Raw genomic sequence first — 26,682 nt, forward strand, 5'->3', positions numbered from 1 at the left:
TATCTCCCTTTATTTTCTGCTGATCTCTTTTCTTGAGCAGTGAATTAGTTCTAAACAGATTTACATCTAATTCACATTGTCTAGTTCTCATATGAGTGTTCCTGTAAAGTCAGAAATGTTTTAAAGGAGAAAATAGGTATTCTGCAAATATCTTAGAAAAGGAAGTGTCCCCTGAAAGCTAAGAGGGTATATTTCTCAAAAAACAACTCCTCAAGTCTTGCTTAGTTTTAGGTTTAAAATTCATGGGGCTTTTTATGGTGATTTAAGAAGGTGTATATACAGTGGGGTGCTGGTAAAAGTGAAAAAAACCCCCACCATGATTGGCTAAGTATCCTGATTTCCATAGTATATAGTGTAAATACTCCTACCATGCCCAGTCTCAGGCCTCCAACATGAAATCACTAAATGCAGAGTTTGAAAGATGCTTAGCACACATTACATGCTATTCCTACTATACAGATATAATAGACAAATAACCTCAAGAGAATTTCTAATGTTGAAATTATTGGGAAGTGAAGAGTTTTGATTATTTATTACCTTTGTTTTAAATACAATTTAACTGATTATGAATGTATATAATTTAATGTTTCATAATGGCTGTGTTTAGTAACCATTCACAAAATTCCTGAAAAATTAACAATAGACTTTGTGAGCTGATATGAGCCAGCTTCAGCACAACATTGAATCAGAGTATTCAGCTATTTAAATGATTACAGATACAGAAATGACAAATTATAAATTGGAGTTTCTGTTTCTGCTTAAATGATTAGAGAACATTTCTAATGACTTGGGCAAAGAGAAGAAATAGATAAAGGAAAGAGAAACAAAATTTTAAAGAAAGAAAAATGGAAGACATCTAGCATGATTAAGACATTCAGGAATCTGATGGGTAAGTGAGATGAGAAAATTGTAAGAGAATCTCTAGCTATTTTCTTTGAATTTTGCTCACCTCTAGTTTATGGATTTATTGATAAGCTCTTATTAACAGTAGAGTGTATTTCTCAAATTAGGTTGTGCTAACAAAAGATTTCAAACTTTGTGTGGCTTAGCACTTCAAAGATTAATTTTTAGCTCATATAGGCCATGGTGGGTTGGCTATAATCTTCTCTATATTCCAGGACCTATGTAGATGCTACAGCCTGTATCTGGGTCATTGCCTGTCTCCTGGCAGAAGGAAAAGAGAGATGGCTGAACCATGGTCTTGTTTCTAGAATGACATAGGTAACATCTGCTCATATTTCGTTGGCCAGAGCAATCTACACAGCCATGCCTGTGTTCAATGTATATGCCTGTAAGAATGTATAGTCCTCCCTCAAAAAAGGAGGACAAACGGAGGGAGCTTCAGAGAGAAACAGCAAATATTCTGAACATAATATAATCTCCCACATGGAGAAGGGCAGAGGTATTGGAAAGATGACTAATTTTGTAGCAAAGAATACTGGGGTTCATCAACATTTGCAATCTCTTCTTTTTCCTTCTTATATAGCCAGACATGATATGGCCTTGCTTAAAGAGAGGAGAGGACACATGAGAGAGTTCTGGCCGAAGCCAGAGTTGTTTGACTAGAGTTGTAACTTCTGCTTACCTTTCATTGTCCAAATTAAGTTCCTGGCCATGCTTGAGTTCAGCAGAGTAAACATACATGGTCATCCTCCACGGAGGGGTGTCAAGGGTGGGGCATCCCATGGTGGGGCAGCAAATATATTTTGAACAATAATAAAGCCTACCCCATGAACAATGGAAAAGTTGCCAAAAGATGCTGAGGCCGGGGCTGTTGGTGTTCATCTCACAATATCACATATGTGATCCTTTCTCTTTCCCCATCTGCCAACTCACTGGAAAGTGTACCAAGGACCAGCTGAAGAGTGGAGCCCCAAGATGGAATAACCTGATCCTTGAAGGATAATATAGAGCAGAATCCACCCCTCCATGTTGAACTAGGACACGAGTGGGAAGTAAACTCTCATATGTAAAGCCATTGAAATTTCAGATGGTTTTGCATATTGCCACAGCATAACCTAGTTTTTTTTTTGACAAATACAGGTTACTCCAGAATATATCAGTCAATAAATATGATGTTAGACCCTAGAAAAGAGTTTTTTAAAGCATGGTGGCAGGCTGAAAAATTATCCCCCAAAAGATATATATATATATACATATATATATATGTATATATATATGTATATATATATATATATCCTAATTCCTGAAAGCTATGGTTATTACTTTATATTAAAACAAGTTCTTTGCAAATGTGATAAGCTTCAAGTGTGGTCTGTATTCTCTGTCTCCCATTCTCCCTCAAACTCTCCCAGTCAGCGTCCCCACCCCTCATCCCCAATCCTAACATGCACACTGACGTCACCTTTCTCGGGGTCACCAGTGCTGTTCAATCTCAATAGTCAATTTTTTAAGTTCTTCTCTTAGTTGACTTATCACAGCATTTAACAAAGATCTCCAATTCTCTTCATCTAAATCCTTTCTTCACTTGTTTTCCAGGACTTTACATGCTCTTGGTTTCCTCTAACCTTCCTAGCCGTAGTCTCTTAGCTCTGAGCTTATTTTGGGAATAAGACTTGGGACCCCATCTTTTCTCTGTCTACACTTTGCCTCTTGATATTCCTTTCAAGCACATGGCTTTAAATACCATCGATAAGCGGACAACTTTCAAATGCAGCAGACCTTTGAACAACACAGGGGTTAGTGGAACCCACACCCTACACAATGGAAAATGTGTGTATTACTTTTGATTCCCCAAAAGTTAATTACTAATAGCCTACTATTGACCAGAAGCCTTACCAATAAGATACAGTGGATTAACATAAATTTTGTATGTTTTACAATAAAATAAGCTACAGAAAAGTTTTCTCAAAATGTCACAAATTTCCAAAACATTTTCCAGTGTATTTGTTGAAAAATATCTGAGTATAAGTGGACTCACACAGTTCAAACTTGTGTTGTTCAAGGGTCAACTGTATTTTTTTTAAACATAATCTCTTCATTGAAGTCCAATTACCTTTGCAACATCTATACTCAAGTGCTTAATAAGATTCTGAAATTTGACATTTTCAGAACTAAACTCCTGATTTTCTCCTGCACTGGCTCCGTCCATATCTCAGTGAAGTCATGCTCAACTTCTCCTTTTTCTCCCACATTTGATCTAAGAGCAAATCCTGTGCTACTACCTTTAAAACATAGTTAGGATCTGACCACTTCTCAGTGCCTTCTCTGTTCCTGTCCTCTTCAGAGTCACCATCTCCCCTCTTCTGCATGCCTGTAGCATCCTCTGAAGTTCCTCACTGACTCTGCCCTTGGATCACTGCAGGCTCTTATGTGCACAGCAGTAACCACAGTAGTCCTTTACAGAAGTCAAACCATGTCACTTGGGATAGTCTCTTCAAGATTTCCCATTTCACTAAGTCAAAGCCAAAATTACTGTAATGTATTTGGGCCTTACATGATCTAGTCCCTGACTGCATTTCTGATCTCATCTCATTCTCTCCACTTACTCACTTTGATTCTGCTCCCCCAGCCTCTTGGCTGTTACTCCAGCAGTTCACCACACACCTTCTTGGAGCTTTGCACTTGCTGTTCCCACCACCTAGAATGCTCTTGCCCTATAGTGCATGTGTCATTGTGTCACTTTTTTTAGGCAATTACACAAATGCTACATTCTCAGTGAGACCTTCTTGAACTGCTTTTTTAAGATTGCTATCCCCACACAAGCCACCAACTGAACACTCTTTCAGTCTCCTTCCTGACAATCAAAAAAAGAGGGTTATCTACTTTACAAAGATGACCTTCTTATTAGAGATTGCAGTTCACACTTGAAAATACCTTGCCTGGGGGACATATTCTAGCCTGGATTTTTTCTTTTCAATTTTGAACATTCTATATTTTTTTTGGCTAAAAGACAAACAGTGAAGAATGATATCATATTGTACAGACCACTTCCACAGCATCACTTGCTCACAATCACATCAATGGCAAATAGAATGAGCGAACTGTTTTGAGTACAGGGTCCTTTACCTGAAGAGGATCAGGTGAAGAGGATCAGGAAGAGTAGAGGAAGACTACACAGATGTGGCTCACTCTTGTGCAGAGCAGGATATTTGATATGGAGTGATATTTTAGCAAGATGCTAGAAAGTAGTTATGTGAGACAGAAGAGGCTTAAAGAAAACAGGGAGATAATAATCCAATGGATTCCTTATTTTATTCATTAAAGTCTGCTGTCTTCTCATACTTGTAATGATCACTAGTAGATTTATATAGAAAAAGAAGATAGTGGTGTGGAGTAATCATTTGTTGATTTCCCTTTCCAACAGCCATTTTCCCTCATTCACAGCACTCACGTTTCCTTGTGGCAATGACCCTCTTGCCGGCATGGAGTCTTGGTGGCTTCATAATCAGGGTACTGTGTCCTTTCACAGGGCAAGCAGGTAGGGTGGAAGAAAGGGCTCCCTGAGAGTCCCTTTGGCCAGAGACTTCTTCTCTTCAGGCTGATACAGGCAGGGCAGGCCCTGATATGGCTCAGAGGACTCTTGGGGATGGGAAACTTCGTGCAGAGTGGTGCGAGCCAGGAGCCATGGTTGGAGATCCATTGTTCCCGTGACATTGGAAAGAAGAAGGTGAGTAGACCCTGCATCCCAAACTCCTAGAGGATGCCCTCCTCCTGTGCAGCTTTTAAGCCTAGTTCTCCAGCCTCACCTTCTTCCTGTGAGCTGCCCAATATTCTTCCATTAAATTCCCCTTTTAAAATCTTAAGTCACTCAGTGTTGGTCTCTATGGCTTGGTTGTTTAGTTGGTTTCTGTGTATCTTAGGATACAACTAGATTACAATATGAGAAGAGATCATCTCTACAGAGTACTTGACGGCCCCAAATGCTTTGAATACAGTCACAGGTCACCCTTGATTTGCTCTGCCAAGGTCTTTCTTTCTTCCAACATTATGCAGCTGATGGTGTCTTCTCATCATACACGATTCCTACTTTACAGCTTCCTGAGACACTTGGTGAGGAAAGTGTTCATTACCGATAGTGTAAAAGGGCAGCATGCTTTGTAGATGACATTTTCCCAAGAAAGGAAAAAACTACACAGGAACATGGAATAGCTACAGTCCTCTCTGCCTCATTTGTCTCACCAATTGCAAATGTATTATTAATCAAAATACAGAGCTAACGCTGGGAATATGGCTTTGTTAACATAAATAAAAAATATTAGATATTGATTAGGGGAATTCATATAGGTGGAAGCAATGTTTTTCTTAAGCCTGTTCTTTAATCTAATATTCCTGTCCTTTTCTCTTTGCCAATCAGAATCCCGCAATTATCACAGAAGGTGCTCTCAATTTTAAGTATTGATGCTCAAGTAAAAACAGCTTAAACATTAAGATGGGGACATACATGATTAGCTTATACCTATTTATTCCTGAAATTAACTAAAACAAAAATAAAGGAATGACCTTATAAGTACAGACAATATAAATCATAAAATGGTAAAAAAGATATCAACTAAATTTTGAAGAGGTCTAAATAAACTATAATTGTGTTTTAAAACCAGAGAAAACCAACAAATGCAAATTAATTTCCACTAAAGATCTGAATAGACTCAAGATGACAGGCACCAGATATTTCTGAAGGTGGGGAGCATGAATGAAACTGAAAAAGAATGTTGGTATTGACGATACTTTTATAATTGAAATGGTCCAAGGTTGTAGTAAATTTTCATTGATATTTGAGAGCCAAAGGGCTCTTTTTTAAACCAAAGAGATGATAATACTTAGTTAAAAGTTAATTGGTTTTTATGGATTATGTGATATGTCTGAAATGTAATAGTGGGGCAGATTTGGAGAGTGGACATAATTGGTAAAGCTGGGGATTCATTTTACTATTGTCTTTACTTTTTCCTGTGTTTGTATTTTTCCATATTAAAAAAAAATAAGGACTTAAAGAAAAGGTCAGAAGTTGGCAAAGTGTACTTATTGTTTTACCTCTTCTCTGGAACTAGCCTGAGTTTTGTAATTAAATGAGTGGCCCATTTAAAAGAACAGCTAGTTCATTCTGTCTGGTGCTATTGTTTCCCATGAATCAATATTTCTATTGAATCATTTGAGCTTGTGCTTAATATGTCTCACAAGTGTTTAACACAGAGGCACTTGTGGCTACACCTGAGTGGAGGGTGGTAACTGAATGATTGGAAGAACAATTGAAATAATGTGAGTCTAGGAAGAGAAGAGAAGAGAACAAAGAAACAACATCGTTCTTCGAGTGATAGAGTATCCTTATTAGAGTCCGTGTGAAAATTACAAATTATCTTTGGATGTTATGTAGGTTCAATTTTGAGTTGTGAATGAATGGGCTTTCACTTCTTAAGATATACAGATGGTATTCATCATTATACACCTGACTCTCTAGAGAGCTGAAATCTGGACTTAAAACATCAAATTAGGTTTAATAAGAATTGTAAGTATTTCAGAATTGGAGTCTAAATTTTGTTTCTTTACAACATTACAGAATAAGGGATACTTAAACATAAGGGTGGGAATGAGAAAGACAGGCCTCAAGTAAGAGACACAAAAGATGGATGGAAAGCAAAGGAAATGACATATTTTCCTTTCAAGTGTGTGCCTAGCTCTTATTTGAGTATAGTAATTTGATTCATGCTTATACTCTGTGTCTGATTTATTACTGATTTCATCATGACTGCCCAGCTCCACTGGCTCTTGCCCATTTGTCTCCAAGGTAGTGAAACCACCATCCACACAATGACTGTACCAGTTGACCCTGTTAGCACTTCTAACTCTCAACTTAAACGTCTCCTTTTGCTAGTTATTTTTAGATTTATTGTTGTATGGGATGTGTATGTTGTATAGCAATATGATACCTATGGAATGTTCTGCACTGTGTAAATCAATCACCATAATAGCATCTCTGGGTGAAACCAGGGGCAGAGAGGACAGGACAAAATGGGACAGAGAATGGAATATAGGATATGGGCAAAAAAAAGAGGGGCAGGAAGGACTGAAAATATGGCTGGAAAAAGTACCTTGGAATTAGGAACAGAGAGTGATAAGGGTGACTAAAGAGTAAAGAAATGACTTCAAGAAAGTAAAGTAAAAATGAAGATTTAAGTGTGAACAGAGACAAAAGCATAGTTATGAGGGAAAATTGCCCTAAGGTATAAGGAGCATTGAAAATTCAGTTAGTGCATTGGTATAACTATCTGTGCTATAAAAAAATGATAGAATATTAAATATTATTATTCACAGGGTAATATGCATGAATCTCAGTAAAGAAGTCCTTTAAGGTATCTTAAAGACACAGGCACAGAAAATCAAAGAAAAATTTGTTTGGGTTAGTAAATTTCTTGGTTCCCAGGGGCTGGTGAAAATTGATTAGAATAAACAGTTGGAAAAAGGGATAGTGATCAAATATTCTTGTGAAGGAGTAGAAAATGAACAGATTTTGATATCGGGGTAAATAAAATGCAAATGGAGTTTTCAGATTAAAGTCTCAGATGAAAACATGCCCTTCTGAATTCTCACTATCAGTTTGTTAGACATCAGACCACGCTGTCTTTTCCTCATTATTTATGAGTTATGGAAAACTACTTTTGGGTACTTGGTACCAATTTGTGTATCTGGATGTTGCTAGGTATTCATTATCTCTATTACGTCTCCTATTGATTTAATAAAGGGAAAAGTTCTTGACTTATCACCAATACTGTGTTGTACAGCATTACACACAGCGATGTGCTGCCAATACCCTTTTGATGACTTATTTTACCTCTCTAGAATGACTTGATTAAAAAAAAAACTGAAATTAAGAAATTAAGGTTAGCCTTAATTATGGAATAATATTTCTTTGTCATTTTCTTCTTGAGACATTCAACAGTTCTAAGTGTACTTGACTACCAAACTTTCATGCTTGGTATTAAGCAGAATTATAGTAATTGTTTTGGAATTTTTAATTGGATGAATAATAATTGAGGCAAAGTCTCTTTACCTAATTTCCCTAAGAGTTGACTTGCTACTAAATAACCATGAAAGATACTTTCTGTTTCCATTATATTTTTATATTAATAATTACACCACTTAAAGTTTAAACAGACTTCAAGAGCAGAATGTAGTCTTAATGTGAAAATTAAAAAAAAATAAGCGTTTTTCCTTGTCATTAACTTTATTTAAAATGTATGACTTGCAGGAGCTCCAGGGGAAAGTGGTGTTTCCAGAGCAGGGCAAATAAACCGATGGGACCAAAATCAGTCTAAAGAAAGGCTAGATCAGGAGAAACCCATTTATTGCTCACCATGAAGCCTGGCTGCATTCTCCCTCTGTTCTTGCTCCCCATCTCTCCCTGTTCCAGTGTGTCCTGGCCTCTCTACCCACCCCTTGGGGAGAAACACTCCAGGTGGGTCCCTGGTGACTGACAGGAGCCAGACCAATTATGCAACAGAGGGGTGGATAGAGCAACACTTCTCCACCCCTTGTTCCAGAGGCTGCAGGAAGAAACACCTATTGATATATAAATAGAATAAGGCCAGGCCGGGGAATCTGGAAATACTGCAATTTACCTCACACTTACTAATCTCTAAATGGATTATTTCCTTTAAAATTTACATTTAAAAATTGATTGAGACTGCAGATATAGAATTTAAACCTATGAATATATGACAGATACCTAAGATAAAATAGCTACGGGTGGTCCACATTGAAATGTGACTTAAAAAGTCCACTGATAATTCATTCATCTAAGAATGATTACATTGATTTCTGGTTGTCTCTGCCTCTTTTCTCTCCAGTAACATAATCCCCTATAAAATACAAATGAGATAGAATTGAAACTATATTACAATGTTTGTGGATTTTCTTTAACCAGAGGTATGATTCTAAGTTAAATTTAAATTTAAGTGTAATTATTGCTGTACTTGAAATGTCAATTGATTTTTAAAAACCAAAATTGTTCGTAAAGTTGGTCTGTTTTAGTTGGTCCGGATTTTACTGAAAACCTGTTGTGGAATGATTGTATTAGTTGAAATACAAATTACAGAAATGAGCCTTGACTTTTTCAAACTTTAGTTGTATTAGACAACTTCCTGTAAGACAAGTTTCAGCAGATCAGCATAAAATTTTCTTAATTTCATTACAGTCTGTAAATTAAAATTAATGAGTCTGACACCCACAATTAACAATGAAAAATGCAGATTGCTATAATTACTTAAGCAATAACATTGCTTTACATAGAAGACTTAAGGTGCTCCACAAATTATTTACAAGTGTTACATAAAACACAAAAATGACAATTTCAATTTATTTTGTCAATGCAAAAAACCAAAATCCTTACTAAAACCTTTCTCATTTGGGAATCTCTCGCCATGCATAATTAAGCAAATTTGATTGCAATTAAGCCTGGCTTCTACAGTAGAGTTTTAATTAATGCAAATCTGGCATCTACATCTATAAGATTAATTTTAGTGAATTAAAAGAAAACAACAAAGCACATTTGAAAGTGCCGTTGTATTGTTGAAAGGACAGAATTTAAAAGCTGGTTATATTTCAGCCTTCCATGTGTGTAGCCTTTGACTTAGACATTAAAGAGTGGATATTTTGTTCAGATTTGCTGTTTTGTTTTTAAATGCCTTATTAAACAAGATCATCAGAATTACACAAAACCACCTCAGAAAAATTCAATATACATTGGCAACAATGGCTACTCATATTATATATAGGCATATATACATATATGTATATATATGTACATGTATATATACATATATATGTATAAATGTATATATATATATATATACTTACACATAATTCCTGCTACTTTTCAGAATTAGAGGTGAATTTCATTCACAAATGTACATGTATTTTATTTTACATATTTTAGAAATGTGTAGTCTTTTCATCTCAAGTGTCAAAATACTGATAAAGTGCCATTGAGTTCAGAGTCTTTTTAATACAAGTGCTTAAAGTAAAATGCCAGTTAGAGAAATAACTTGTATTATCATATACATATTTGTTGATGATACAATTTGATATAATTTTCTTTAATTTATAATTGAAATTTCCTCACTCCTCATGTTCTATTTGACTGAAATATAGATGTTCTTAAACATATATTAAAATAATTTTGTATCCTAAATAACTACATGACATGATTTGGAAACAAAGATTTTGGTCTTTTTTAGTTACTGATTATTGGAAAAAAATCACTTGTCTGGAAAAGACATTGCTATTAGCAGTAGGATTTCTTGATTTCTGAAGTTTCATGTTCTTTTTACATAATAAATCAATGAGGTGGCTCTAAACATGGAAGTGTTGCTACCTTCATGTTGGCCGAGATCCTACCACCAGGAATGGCCGGTAAAGTGGGATAGCGCAGCACTGGCAAGGATGCTGGTGGGTCACCGGTTCTATGAGCCTCGGCAAATGGCCACTTCAAAGACATGGAAGTGTTGAAATTGGAAAGTAGAGAGGCTACTAAGTTTGGAGAATGTTAGAGTAGAGCAGCATTTTCCCTGTTTTCTTACCTCCAACATGGGAAAACGGATGGCCTCTTCTTCCTTATCCCCAGGTTGTGGGAAGAAGGGCTTTTAGATGATTTGAGGAGATTGATGATGACCCTGAAATGTCTGACCCTGCTGAGGGCTCAAAGGTAAGAAGCTGTAACAGCAGCCTAGGGCAGCTGAGCAGAGAAAGCAAATGGGCCGTCCCGAAGACTAACCACATTCAGCATTTAGCAGAAGACATTATCCTTGCCAAGAGAGCCACTAGGAAGCTCCAATACATGGGAAACATACAGAGGGGCCTATGAGGAAGAGAGTCAGGTCTGCCCAGTTACAAAGCTCAGAGAGTGTTGGCTTTCAATTTCACAGGAATCTGTGGCCCATTTGCCAAGGCACCAGTCATGTAGAGACTCTGCTCCTATTTATTAGCTGCTGTGCCTTTCCCCCAAAACCTTATATAATCCAGAAGTATCTTGAGGACAAAGGATGGCAAAGGATGCGAGTAGAAACTTAATAAACAGAAAAGAAGGCAGCTCTCTGTCTGCTGCAGCAGGCCCAGCCAGAGGGAGAAGCTTTAACATTAAATGAGATTTGGGAGTCTTAACTATTATACACTACACATTTTGGCTACTAAGATGAGACCAGTTTTCTGACTAAAAGTGAGGTGAGGACTTTTTTTTTGAAGGCACAGAAAAGTCATAGGACTAAGGCACAGGGAACATCTATTACCACTGAGAAGCGAACAGACACCCTATCAATTCTGCTAGCCAGTTATATGAACAAGGTAATTTTGATAGGTCAAGGCAAGTCAAGAATATGTGAATTTTAATAGTAACTAGTTATTGAGCACTTACGTGTCATTCTGATTTCAGTCTGCAATGGTGTCAAAATCATACTATCTTTTTAATGGATTTCTGTGGATTTGTTCCTAACAAAAGGCTTTAGATATAATTAATTCTAGATTCACAGAAAGTCTAAAAATATATTTCAGGTAAGTCCTATATATATACAATTAATTGTTTTTCTCCCAGTAGCATCTTACATAATCATAGATGATATCAAAGCTAGGAAGTTGAGATTGGTACAATCCACAACCATATTCAGGGTTTACCAGTCAAAATTATATTATCTTTAATACTTCTTCTACTGTGCTATAATGCATATACCACCCATTCACTAAGGCAATTTTTTATTTATGGAATATGTATATATTATGCCTTATATGAACTAGAGTATTACAATATTTAAGGCATTCACAGTCTAAAATGAGAGACAGATTCATAATAAAGAACTACCATGTTTCATCTAAGATGCCATCAATTATAAGATTAACCATTATTTTGTGTGACATTAAGAAATAAATTATGCCAAATAATAACATTTTTGCCATTATGAGACACATTCTATTTTCAGATGTTAAAATGTAAATAAAGCTCATTTTGAAATTGAAAATATATAATATAATAAATACTATAAGAGAACTATATATAATTAATGGAGCAATTTATTTTCTGGAATAGAGGACTGAAATGCTGAGGAATGGCTAAGAGAAAGGCACAGAGAAAATATGGCACGAGTAAGAATTTAAAAGAGAATAGGTGTGAATACACATTCTTTTCAAGTCCACATGGAACATTCTCCAGAATAGACCACACACTAGGCCACAAAAAGAGCCACAGTAAATTCCAAAAGATTGAAATCCTACCAACCAACTTTTCAGACCACAAAGGTATAAAACTAGAAATAAATTGTACAAAGAAAGCAAAAAGGCTCACAAACACATGAAGGCTTAACAACATGCTCCTAAATAATCAATGGATCAACAACCAAATTAAAATGGAGATCCAGCAATATATGGAAACAAATGACAACAACAACACAAAGCTCCAACTTCTGTGGGATGCAGCAAAAGCAGTCTTCAGAGGAAAGTATATAGCATTCCAGGCATATTTAAAGAAGGAAGAACAATCCCAAATGAATAGTCTAATGTCACAATTATCGAAATTGGAGAAAGAAGAACAAAAGAGGCCTAAGGTCAGCAGAAGGAGGGACATAATAAAGATCAGAGAAGAAATAAATAAAATTGAGAAGAATAAAACAATAGAAAATATCAATGAAACCAAGAGCTGCATCTTTGAGAAAATAAACAAAATAGATAAGCCAGACTTATTAAGAGAAAAAGAGAATCAATACACATCAACAGAATCAAAAATGAGAAAGGAAAAATCATGACAGACCCCAGAGAAATACAAAGAATTATTAGAGAATACTATGAAAACATATATGCTAACAAGCTGGAAAACCTAGGAGAAATGGACAACTTCCCAGAAAAATACAACCTTCCAAGACTGACCCAGAAAGAAACAGGAAATCTAAACAAACCAATTACCAGCAATGAAATTGAAGTGGTAATAAAAAAACTACCGAAGAACAAAACCCCTGGGCCAGATGGATTTACTTCAGAATTTTATCAGACATACAGAGAAGACATAATACCCATTCTCCTTAAAGTTTTCCAAAAAATAGAAGAGGAGGGAATACTCCCAAACTCATTCTATGAAGCCAACATCACTCTAATACTGAAAACAGGCAAAGACCCCACCAAAAAAGAAAACTACAGACCAATATCCCTGATGAACATAGATGCAAAAATACTCAACAAAGTATTAGCAAACCGAATTCAAAAATACATCAAAAGGATCATACACCATGACCAAGTGGGATTCATCCCAGGGATGCAAGGATGGTACAACATTCGAAAATCCATCAATATCATCCTCCACATCAACAAAAAGAAGGACAAAAACCACATGATCATCTCGATAGATGCTGAAAAAGCATTCAACAAAATTCAACATCCATTCATGATAAAAACTCTCAAAAAAATGGGCATAGGGGGCAAGTAACTCAACATAATAAAGGCCATATATGATAAACCCACAGCCAGCATCATAATGAACAGTGAGAAGCTGAAAGCTTTTCCTCTGAGATCGGGAACAAGACAGGGATGCCCACTCTCCCCACTGTTATTCAACATAGTACTGGAGGTCCTAGCCATGGCAATTAGACAAAACAAAGAAATACAAGTAATCCATATTGTTAAAGAAGAAGTCAAACTGTCACTATTTGTAGATGACATGATATTGTACATAAAAAACCCTAAAGACTCCACTTCAAAACTACTAGAACTAATATTGGAATTCAGCAAAGTTGCAGGATACAAAATTAACACACAGAAATCTGTGGCTTTCCTATACACCAACAATGAACTAATAGAAAGAGAAATCAGGAAAACAATTCCATTCACAATAGCATCAAAAAGAATGAAATACCTAGGAATAAAACTAATCAAGCAAGTGAAAGACCTATACCCTGAAAACTACAAGACACTCTTAAGAGAAATTAAAGAGGACACTAACAAATGGAAACTCATTCCATGCTCCTGGCTAGGAAGAATTAATATCGTCAAAATGGCCATCCTGCCCAAAGCAATATACAGATTCCATGCAATCCCTATCAAATTACCAACAGCATTCTTCAATGAACTGAAACAAATAGTTGAAAAATTCATATGGAACCACCAAAGACCCCGAATAACCAAAGCAATACTGAAAAGGAAGAATAAAGTGGGGGGGGGGGATCTCACTCCCCAACTTCAAGCTTTACTACAAAGCCACAGTAATCCATACAATTTGATATTGGCACAAGAACAGAGCCACAGACCAGTGGAACAGAATAGAGACTCCAAACATTAACCAAAACATATATGGCCAATTAATATATGATAAAGGAGTCATGGACATACAATGGGGAAATGACAGTCTCTTCAACAGATGGTGCTGGCAAAACTGGACAGCTATATGTAAGAGAATGAAACTGGATCACTGTCTAACCCTATACAAGAAAGTAAATTTGAAATGGATCAAAGACCTGAATGTAAGTCATGAAACCATAAAACTCTTAGAAAAAAACATAGGCAAAAACCTCATGGACATAAACATGAGTGACTTCTTCATGAACATATCTCCCCAGGCAAGGGAAACAAAAGCAAAAATGAACAAATGAGACTATATCAAGCTGAAAAGCTTCTGTACAGCAAAGGACACCATCAATAGAACAAAAAGATACCCTACAGTATGGGAGAATATATTCAGAAATGACAGATTCAATAAAGGGCTGACATAAAAAATATACAAAGAGCTCACACACCTCAACAAACAAAAAGCAAATAATCCTATTAAAAAATGGGCAGAGGAGCTGAATAGACAGTTCTCTAAAGAAGAAATTCAGATGGCCAACAGACACATGAAAAGATGCTCCACATTGCTTGTCATCAGAGAAATGAAAATTAAAACCACAATGAGATATCATCTCACACCAGTAAGGATAGCTACCACCCAAAAGACAAACAACAACAAATGTTGGCTAGATTGTGAAGAAAGGGGAACCCTCCTACACTGCTGGTGGGAATGTAAATTAGTTCAACCAGTGTGGAAAGCAGTATGGAGGTTCCTCAAAATGCTCAAAATAGAAATACCATTTGACCTAGGAATTCCACTTCTAGGAATATACCCCAAGAATGCAGCACTCCAGTTTGAAAAAGACAGATGCACCCCTATGTTTATCGCTGCACTATTGACAATAGCCAAGATATGGAAGCAACCTAAATGCCCATCAGTAGATGAATGGATAAAGAAGATGTGGTACATATACACAATGGAATATTACTTAGCCATAAGAAAAAAACAGATCCTACCATTTGCAACAACATGGATGGAGCTAGAGGGTATTATGCTCAGTGAAATAAGCCAGGTGGAGAAAGACAAGTACCAAATGATTTCACCCATATGTGGAGTATAAGAACAAAGGAAAACTGAAGAAACAAAACAGCAGCAGAATCACAGAACCCAAGAATGGACTAATAGTTACCAAAGGGAAAGGGACTGGGGATGATGGGTGGGAAGGGAGGGACAAGGGTGGGGAAAAAGAAAGGGGGCATTACAATTAGCATGTATAGTGTGTGTGGGGCACAGAGAAGGCTGTACAACACCGAGAAGACAAGTAGTGATTTTACAGCATCTTACTACGCTGATGGACAGTGACTGTGAAGGGGTATGTGGGGGGGACTTGGTGAAGGGGGGAGCCTAGTAAACATAACGTTCTTCATGTAATTGTAGGTTAATGATACTAAAATTAAAAAAAAAAAGAGAATAGGTGTTTGACAGATGGACAAAGGCATAAACATAGATTGTGGCATTTTCTTGCTTAAATGTTCCCCAGTGAAGTCCATAATGAAGTCCATCCTTTTTAGAGTAGCATGCATAAGTGTTCACCAACCTGTTCCAGCCTTTTTACTAGCCCCATGCCCAACTTTCTGTCTGTCCTTCCAGGCACACTCCCCATTAACCACCGCACCTAACTGAAGAAGTCCCTGCCTACTTTCATGGGCCCACTCTCCTTGGGCTATTCTGCTGCCTGGAATGTCCTATGTTAAAACATCTGTCCCAGAAAGGAAGAAAAATAATAAAGAATTTGTTATTGATTTTTTGAGAATTAAAATAAGTAAGACCTCACATTTAAAGGGATTATAAAATATTAAACAGGAGAAAGAAATAGAAAAATTATAATAAAATTTAAGTACAGGGTAGAAAGAGATAATTTAAAAGTTTCCAGAAAAGTTTATCAACTACAGGAAGAGGCATCAAATTTCCAAACTTCTCAACAGCTGTATTTGCTGATTTTATTTCCAAACTGCTGTAAAAAAATAATGAACTAATAATTTTATATCTAGCAAAACTATCATTTTCACGATCTTTCAATGCCTTTAAACAATTCATTTAAAAAACTTTAAATAAATGACTTTGTTTAAAAACACTTGATGAAAATACTTAATTAAAAAGAGAAATAAATAGAACAACTATTGAATACTATAAAGAGGAGAATATAAGGAGAAAAGCAGCAAAAGAGAGAAAAAGGTCTATTTTATATTGACAAAAAGAAAAAAAGTAAATCAATGATGTAACTCCATGACTGGTCTATATACACCTTAATATAGTCATAGAAAATATGGCTGACAGAGTAATGCAGAGAAAAAACAAAATGAAAATTGCAATTCAAAACTTTAATATGTCTTTCTTAGAAATTGACAGTTCAAGCAGACAAAATTATCAATATATATATATATTTTTTAGACTACTTGAGCATTTTATTGGTGACAAAAGTCATACTGTACAGTAAAAGTGGAGAGAAGAGTCTTTTCAATAATGGTGATTTAATAATAGCATAGCCATATAGAAAAATACATTTGATCTCTACCTCACACCATACACAGAAATCAATTCGAGGTGGATTAAAGATTTATTTATTTAATTTCAATTTCAATTATTTATTTATTTATTTATTTATTTATTTATTTTGGTATAATTAATCTACAATTACATGAAGAACATTATGTTTACTAGGCTCCCCCCTTCACCAAGTGCCCCCCACATACCCCTTCACAGTCACTGTCCATCAGCGTAGTAAGATGCTGTAAAATCACTACTTGTCTTCTCTGTGTTGCACAGCCCTCCCTGTGCCCCACACACACTATACATGGTAATTGTAATGCCCCCTTTCTTTTTCCCCACCCTTATCCCTCCCTTCCCACCCATCCTCCCCCTTCCCTTTCCCTTTGGTAACTGTTAGTCCATTCTTGGGTTCTGTGATTCTGCTGCTGTTTTCTTCCTTCATTTTTGCTTTGTTCTTATACTCCACAGATGAGTGAAATCATTTGGTACTTGTTTTTCCAAAATTATCAATAGTTGAATAAGGTGATGTACAAGTTGAAAGAAAATATATATGTATTTTTTATATATATTATACAAACACTCTCACGTTCACACACACACACAGACACCCAGACACACACACACACACACACACACACACACACACAACCAGTCTTTGCTTTGCCTCGTATGAGACTACGAAAATGATCATGCAAGGAAAAATCATACATAGTGCGCTTAATAATCAATTATGATTGTTCTATAACCTTTCAGAATTGTTCTCAGAACATTACAAACTCTCTTACTGTCAGGTATATAAATGTATAGGAAATCAAAAATTAGTAAAACCAATATTGACTTAGTACACAGTAATTTAAAACATTAGAAAATTAGTGTTGTTTGGAAAAAAACAACCTCATGAAGAGTAATTCGAGTAATGAATGCTTGCTCTTCTCATTTTGTAACTTATGAAGGAAGTATCATTTTTGTGCTTTAGACAATTGTCATACTCTTTATCACGTTTAAATCAGCTTTCAATAGTTTATCTTGTGCGCTTTCAGTGCTGTAAAATAATCTGAGTTCCTTAAGTGTGAAGTTTGTTGGCATCACTTCCTCTGGGACATGTGCATCCATTTTGTCATACTTTCCTCATTTATGCCTGTAAGTTCACCTTCACTAAGTTTCCTGGCATCATATCTAGTGTCTGAACAGTGGCAGGGTTAACATTCCTGTGGCCCACTATTTCTTTTATAATTCCATTTACATTCAATTTGAATTTCACTTCTAGCATTGTCTCTTCATTTCTTCACTGCACTTTTATCTTTCTTGCCCAGTTTGCTCTTTTGATTCTCCATTTTTATAAACTATTACTTGGACTCATCATCTAGAGAGAAGAAGACAAAACTGCACACCTCGCTGTCTGTGGGTGAACAGAGTACGAGATGCCCAGTGACCAATCGAAGGCACACTTTGAAAGGAGTGACCTGACCGGCCACTAATCTGAGTATCTGTTATTTACATTGTGATGTATGGACTGAAAAGCTACAACGAAGTTGGAACTTTATGCAATTACTCATAATTAATAAGCCATGGTGACTGAGATTTGAACTGTGTATGATGGGCTGGTGTTATTGAACTAAACCATGGTAACAGGAAAGGGACTGCGGTTCTCCCTCCCTCCCTCCCTGCTCTTCTCTCTTTCTCTCTCCCCTCCCTTCCTTCCTCAGTGTGTGTGTGTGTGTGTGTGTGTGTGTGTGTGTGTGTGTGTGTGTTACGGATGTATGGGAATGAAACCTTGGATCTAACAGGCATGGAACACTTTGTTTAAAAAAAAGGGAAACTTTAATAAATTTAAAGAATACATAACCAAATGAAGAGCTAAGAACAAACACATAACTTTTAAAATTCTCACACTTGTGAGTACTTTTTAAGAGCCAATTACTAAATAATTCTCCAGTTATAAAAGTACTCATCAAAGAAACAGTAAATACTTGGAATTAAATACAATCAAAGTGCAACATGTTAAATTTGTGGGACCTAGCAAAGGTATAAAAGGGGATATAACATGTATAACAGGCATAAAGTTATAGCTTTAAATACATTCATTCAAAAAGCAAAAGAGACAGAAGACAACTGCATCAAGCATTTGCCTTAAGAATCAAGATGAATGAAACACAAAGAGCAAAAATAATAATAATAAAAAAGAACAAATAGAGAATGTTTTCGAACTGAAAAACTTGTTCTTCAAAAATGTTCAATGAGACAGGAAAGATTTGAGAAGGCAATTAAGGAAAAATGAAAAAAATCCCTTAATGCTTGAATAAACAGAACAGAGTAAAGAGTTATAATTTGTAACAGCCATAACATAAAGACAAAAGTACTATTAACAGCTATATTCTATTAAATATGAAAATATGAATGAAGTAAATATTTTAAAAATATATGAAATGCCACAATTTTGATGAATAAAAAACTGAATTGGTAATCAAACCTTCAAACCCTCCAACACATACCAAAACTCAAGATCCACAAGGTTTTGTGATTCACAAACCTTTATCCAAAATTTTGAAGCACACTTAATAAATCTCATTGATATAGACTATTTGTGAAAATAGAAAAAAAAGGGAATAATATTCTAATTATTTTATGGGGCTACACTAAACTTGATACCCAAACAAAATAAAAACAGCATGAAAAGAAAATTATGGCTCATTTGCTTTGTGAAATCATAAAGAAAATAGTTAATCATGATCAAATAGGGGGATACCAAAAACACAAAATGAAGGAAAACCATTAAGTTCAACTATTTTCAACTATTTTTTTTAATGCTACCAAAAAAAAAAAAAAAAGAACCCAAACTAAATCAAATATCATTCTTAACAGTCAAATTTTAGATTCAGCCTCTCAAAGTTGGGACAAAGGCAAGGATGTCTAAGACCATTACTTCCGTTCAACTTGCCACTGAAAATCCTGGCCAACAGAAATAAAACAGAAGTTGGAGGGTGATGATAAGACTTGGAATAGGAGGGGTAAAACCATCATCATTTACAGATGAGGTTACCACTATATAAAAGACAGCCACAGAGCAAGATTTGAGAGTTAATTTCAAGCTTCAGCTAAGTTACTGAATAAAAGACAAATTTAATAAAAACCCTCAAGTTTCTCTTATGCCAATCTAAATTAACTAAAAATAATACAAATAAGATGCTAATTACACAGGCAACAAACATTTTGTTCTATTTAGGCATTAAACTAACAAGGAATTCATAAGGCTCTAGTAGATGAACAAATATATTTATTGTAGCTGAATTGTTAGCAGCAGGATGTTGAAAGCTACTTAGTGACACTGGGTGGGTAGCTATGTAAAATGTGGATTCATGAAATACTATGCAGCAATCTGAGACAGTGAGCTAGATGTATACACAGAAGCACAAGCAGAATGTAGATTTTATACACATAGTGTTGAATAAAATCTATATGACTAAGTTATATAGTATAATATCATTTGTATAAGGTATGAATGGTACAGAGACAGAGAAACCTAGTATTTCTTTTCAAGACTATGTATATGGGAACAACGTAAGTACCTGTGATTTTGGGTGTTGGATAGGGAAGGAAGGGGAGTGGGGATGGAGCATGAAGGGAGAAAACAAAAATTAAATATATTAACGGAGGAATCTTATAAGGTCTTGGTGGGAAATGGCCTGAGGAGGATAATTAAATCAACACCAAACATGAGACCCAATTAATGGAAAAATGGATAGGAAGTCTGAAGTTAAATCTCTATGATTAACTCCTTTTAAATTAGTCTTACGTAGTTCTATACTTATATAGCTCATATTTTGTAGATTTGAGAAAATTTTAGCCTGAAAACTAGTAGTTTTATGCTCCTAGTATATCTAATTAATTTCTTAGACCAACAGTCCTAGTATAATAATGAATATTTATTAATTTTAATGAAACAGACATTGCTGTCAATTTGCACATACTATTCCATTTTTCTCTTAAACCAGTCTGAAAAAGTAAATTCTCTTATTATCTTTATTTTACAGGTAAGGTAACTAAGGCACAAAAGAGATGTTAAGTAGCTTGTCCAAGATTAGATAATAAAAGATGAAGACAATAGCAGAATTAGTCGAATCTATGGCTCTCTAAATTCAAAGGTGCTGCAATTAACCAGGGCAGGAGACTGGCACCTGGCCGCCAATCTATTCAGATTTCATGTTAAATAAATGGTTCAATATCATGAGGACTAAGCAGACTATAATTAGGGTCTTCAAAAAAGTAAAAGTATGATCATTCTATCTTTAAGGGATGAACTTTTTTCTGGCTTGCAGATCACTCTCCTATCAGTTTAATTATTTCTCCAACAACTATCTCTCAACAAATTGTAGGATTAAGTTCCTTTGTTACTTAAGCAACAGGAAAATTTTAGGCATAATTATTCCACTTAATGATTCCTTTTACTACTTGTTCTCTGTTTTATTTATTTGAGAAAACATTGAAAATCAAATTGAATCTGTTTACTGTATGCATCCTTCTGTCACTATTTGAACACATTGATGAGTATTTCCTAAGTGAAGAGACAAGGCTAATTTCTCATGAAACGATGAAATATTGAGAAAGAGAAATTATAACATGATTTTGTTGAACTGGATGTAATAGAATATTTGACTAATTTTTTAAAGCGTCCTTCCCTTTCACAAAGTTGAAAGCAAAGGGAAATTAGGTGAACTTTTTAAAGGGTAGAATGCAATAGAAGGAAGTAAGAAGAGGTAAATAAATAAATAAACACTAAAATAACTCAAAGGAGCTATGGAACAACAATAACAATAGTGCAATAGTGATGATGACAGCGACTGACGCTACATGACACTATGTGAAGAATGTAACATAAATTACCTTCTCCATTATCAGAACACCATGATGGCCCAGTAAGGAAGGTGGATCTTTTGAACAAGGAATTCACATGGACTTCACTGCTAGTGGGAAAGGGAGAGAGGTAATCTCACTTTGCTGGAGTCTGGGAAGCTTGGGATTAGGGCAGACACCGGAGTAGCAGAGGAAATGACACAAGTGCACCTGAAAGGATAAACCCTCACCAAATCCCCCTGGCTGGGGGCTAAACGTCCCTGCCTTGTTTCCATAAAGGTCTTGGCCCATCCGGTGCCCTGTTTTCTTCACCACACCCTCAGCTAAACAGCAAGTACTTAGAAATTGGTGTCTGACAAAAAGATGGAAATCCTAATACAGAGTTACGGCAAAAGAATTGTTTTGTTGAGTTATAATTTAAAAGGTATTGACAAAATTTATGTTGGAAGAAAACTGAAAAGCCGAGTGATCTTAGGTTTCCTCCGATCGTCACTGTGCACAGAAAGATAAAACTTTATTTGAAGTGGGAGATGAAAATCTACTCTCTACATCCTGAGAAAGAAAGATGTAAATTACTATCTTGGGCATTTAGAGAAAGTGAGGCAATAGCTATTAGTCTGAGAGATAAGAATTTGTACCCTACCTGCCTGGAAGTGACACCATGATTTGAAAACAAGAACACATGAAAATATTACCAATTCCTTAAGTCAAAAGTGGTCCAGAAGGCAGGATGTGTGAATTGAGAATGTGGGACATTGGGGGCCTTCAGGGGAAAGGGCAAATTGCTTTTGATGCAGCCTGTTTCTATCTCTAGGGGAAATCCTACCACATATTTGATTTTTAGCTGCAATGTGTTACTACATATTTATGCCCTTGAATATGTATTTATTACAGTTTTATGCAGCCCATTTCCATGACGTGAATTGTTTGTCTCCCAAGATCATATCAAATGAGAAAAATATGGAAAATAAGTCAATTTGAAGCAGAGGCAATCCTGTTCTCCTGCAAATCAAACCCAAACAATTAAATATGACTAGAAAAAAATGAGGAAGTTTGTGCCTTTGATTTGTGATTAATTTCTTTACAATTTTTTTTGGCTCATTTCTCGTCATGGTTATAAGCTCCTTTTTTTTTTTTTTTTTACAAATGTCTCCTTTACATGCTGACATAAATCCAAGCTTAAAAATACTTTATACATACATGAATGCAAATATTGGTAATTTTGAATACTGCCTGGAGACTCTGACAGAGCATTAATAAGGTTTACATTACAGGTGCCTTCTCCCAGCTCCCAGTAATTTGGATCAGCCATCACCCCCATCTCATCATTTCTGCTTCCACCCCTATTGTTGCAAGACTGAAATGAAAGAGGATTTTTTTGAGCCCTCCTGGAGGAAAGGTAAGCTTGAAATCTGGGGGAGGTATTGTATCCTGTCCAGAGTCCACTGTTCCTCAGATTGACAGTGAGGTCCCCTCGACAGAGTTAATGTGATGGCTATAGTAATGGAAAAAAGATGCAGTAATAACAGTTTGGTGACTTCTTCATTTTCATAGCTGGTGTTTCCAACAATCACCATCAGCCATTCTGCATGATTGCCTGGCCCCTGTTCTTTAGCTGAAAGCAGCCAGAACCAAGTTTAGGTCAACTCTTTCAAAGCCAAAGGGTTCAGATACCTGTGTCTGTACATCTGAGAGCAAACAGCAACTGCGGTAAGGAGGATTTCAGATATTTGCTTCCAGAGGCAGCAAGAGAGAGGCCCATTTCATTCCTAATAATTTGAGCCAGTGATCCGTTCAATTGCTATAATCCTTTTTGTCCTTCAAGTTTTTTTCTTTGTGATCCAGTAGGTAGGGAAACCAGCAGTGCTGTGTGGTACCTGCACAAATACTAGTATAAGCAGAGGGAACATGAAAGGCACCAGATGGAGAGCCTCACACCATGCAGGATGTGTGTTTCAGAGCCTCAGGACCCATCATTTCAGAAGCCAGCTGTGACTCTGGGTGGTAGAATGGCCAGCTCACACAGAGCTGGTTCTCCAACACAGAAAGCAGCCTTGCTCCGCACTGCTTTCTGAGTTCCAAGCAATAATGGCCTCCCTTAGCCTCAGCAGGAGCCTAATGACCAGCCTCTCCCCTTGATACGTCAGCTTTGTTGTGGATTTCCAGGTGTGGCCATACAGTTAACACCACTACAGACCACCAATCTCTAGGGAAAGGAAGTGAGTCTGGGATTTTCCAGTCCTGGCAATTTCCCCTTGGGAGCCATTGGCCTGTGCCACAGGGGCAGTTGCATGACTGACTCTTCACACTAGTTTAGAGTCCTGACTTTTCCCATGTTTATATTTCTGCTCTGCAGCTACTATCTGCCTCATTTTCTACATTGAGAAAAGATTCCATCTGCCCATCTCAAATTGGTTACTTTTTTTACAGTAACTAGATGAACAGTTATTAGACTATAAATATAACCATAGTCCAGGGGCATTTCTAGCCCTAGGGGCTTTCACAGAGGGGTTTGGGATTAGAGCATTGGTTGACTTTGAAGTCCAAAGACCAGTTATTTAGCCCCAAGATTAGAACCCAAACCAAGACGGACTTGACTCTGCCCTCATCCAGAGCTCTCTGACCCTTGGTTGGATTACAGGATGCAGGACCTCAAGGTGTCCAGGCTTTAAAACTCTTGGTGTGTGTTGGAAACAAGATGAGGATGCCCACTCTCACCACTTTTATTCAACATAGTACTGGAGGTCCCAGCCAAGGCAGTCACACAACACAAAGATAAAAGGCACCGGAAAATAAGAAATTAAACTGTCACCAAGTGCAGATGACATGATATCATACATAGAAAACCCTAAAGACTCCACCAAAAAACTATTAGAACTAATAACTGAATTCACCAAAGTTGCAGGATACAAAATTGATACACAGAAATCTGTCACATTCCTATATACAACAAATTAGCAGAAAGAGGAATCAGGAAAAGAACTCCATTTACAATTGCATCAAAAAGAATAAAACACCTAGGAATAAATCTATCCAAGGAGGTGAAAGACCTGTGCTCTGAAAACTGTAAGACACTCATGAGAGAAATTAAAGAAGACACCGGTAAATGGAAATTGATCCTTTGCTTATGGATAGGAAGAATTAATATTGTCAAAATGGCCATCCTGCGTAAAGCAGTCTACAGATTCAATGCAATCCCTATTAAAATACCAACAGCATTCTTCAACAAACTAGAACAAATAGTTCTAAAATTCATATGGAGCCACAAAAGACCCTAAGTAGCCAAAGCAATCCTGAGAAAGAAGAACAAAGCTGGGAGGATTATGACTCCAAGCTCTACTCCAAAGCCATAGTAATCAAAACAATTTGGTATTGGCCCAAGAACAGACCCATAGATCAATGGAACAGAATAGAGAGCCCAGATATAAACCCACACATATGCAGTCAATTGATATACGATAAAGGAGCCATGGATATACAATGGGGAAAAGACAGCCTATTCAACAAGTGGTCTTGGGAAGACTGGACAACTACATGTAAGAGAATGAAACTGGATTATTGTCTAACTCCATACACAAACTAAACTAAAAATGGATCAAAGACCTGAATGTAAGTCATGAAACCATAAAACTCTTAGAAGAAAACATAGGCAAAAATCTCTTGAATATAAACATGAGCAATTTTTTCCTGGGCACATCTCCTTGGACAAGGGAAACAAAATAAAAAATGAACAAGTGGGACTACATCAAACCAAAAAGTTTCTGTATAGCAATGGACACCATCAGCAGAACAAAAAGACACCCTACAGTATGGGAGTATATATTCATAAATGACTCATTTGATAAGGGGTTAACATACAAAATATATAAAGAAATCATACACCCCCACAACCAAATAACCTGATTAAGAAATGTGTGGAGGACCTGAACAGATATTTCTCCAGAGAGGAAATACAAATGGCCAACAGGCACATGAAAGATGCTCCACATCCCTAATCATCAGGGAAATGCAAATCAAAACCACAATGAGATATCAACTCCACCAGTTAGGATGTCCACTATCCAAAAGGCAAGAAGTAACAAATGCTGGAGAGCATGTGGAGAAATGGGAACCCTCCTACATTGTTGGTGGGAATGTAAACTGGAGCAACGATTGTAGAAAACAATATGGAGGTTCCTCAAAAAACCAAAAATAGAAGTACCATTTGACCCAGGAATTCCACTCCTAGGAATTTACCCAAAGAAAACAAAATCCCTGATTCAAAAAGACATATGCACCCCCATGTTTAATGTTGCACTATTTGCAATAGCGAAGATATGGAAGCAACCTAAGTGTCCATCTGTAGATGAGTGAATAAAGAAGAAATGGCACATATACACAATGAAATATTATGCAGCCATAAAAAGAAAAAGAAATCCTGCCATTTACAACAACATGGATGGATCTAGAGGGTATTATGCTCAGTGAAATGAACCAGCAGGAGAAAGACAAATGCCACATTATTTCGCTTATTTAAACAAATAGAGATAATACAAAGTAATGCAGAAAGAACGAAATAGCAGTAGACTCATGGACACCCAGAAGGGATTAGTAATTACTCAGGGGGAGTGGTTGGGGTGGGTGGTAGGGGGAAAGAGAAAGGGGCACCATATTTCACAGTCACAATATAAGTTGATCACAGGGATGATAGCACAGCACAGAGAATATAGTTAATGATTTTGTAACATTTTACTATGTTGATAGACAGTGACCATACTAGAGGGAGTGAGGATTTAATACTATGGGTAACCGTTGAACCACTGTGTTGTATAGTTGAAAGCAACATAAGACTGTATATCAAAGATACTTAAATAAAAAAAAACTTTTGGTATGTTACAATGCTCATTGATGATCTGATGATTTATGGAGCTTCTCATGCAGAATTACCACTGCCTGCCTTACCCACTCCAGGGCTGTCTCTCTTTCAGGGTGTCTGAACTTTCCTATTCCTGACAATTTCCTCTTTCAGATTCTCACACACTCTTGTTGCCCTT

General features: G+C 36.4%; 1 long non-coding RNA gene across 2 annotated transcripts in view; it reads left to right on the plus strand.

Annotated features, from left to right (window-relative positions):
- LOC140843510 (uncharacterized) overlaps positions 1-26,682 on the plus strand; it is a 221,666-nt gene that overhangs the window by 45,404 nt on the left and 149,580 nt on the right. For both annotated transcript variants that reach the window (XR_012121347.1, XR_012121346.1), the window contains exon 2: positions 22,924-23,048. This is a non-coding gene — a long non-coding RNA (uncharacterized lncRNA). The remainder of the gene's footprint in view (positions 1-22,923; positions 23,049-26,682) is intronic.

This window comes from Manis javanica, chromosome 9 (assembly GCF_040802235.1).
Source record: "Manis javanica isolate MJ-LG chromosome 9, MJ_LKY, whole genome shotgun sequence".
NCBI lineage: Eukaryota > Metazoa > Chordata > Mammalia > Pholidota > Manidae > Manis > Manis javanica.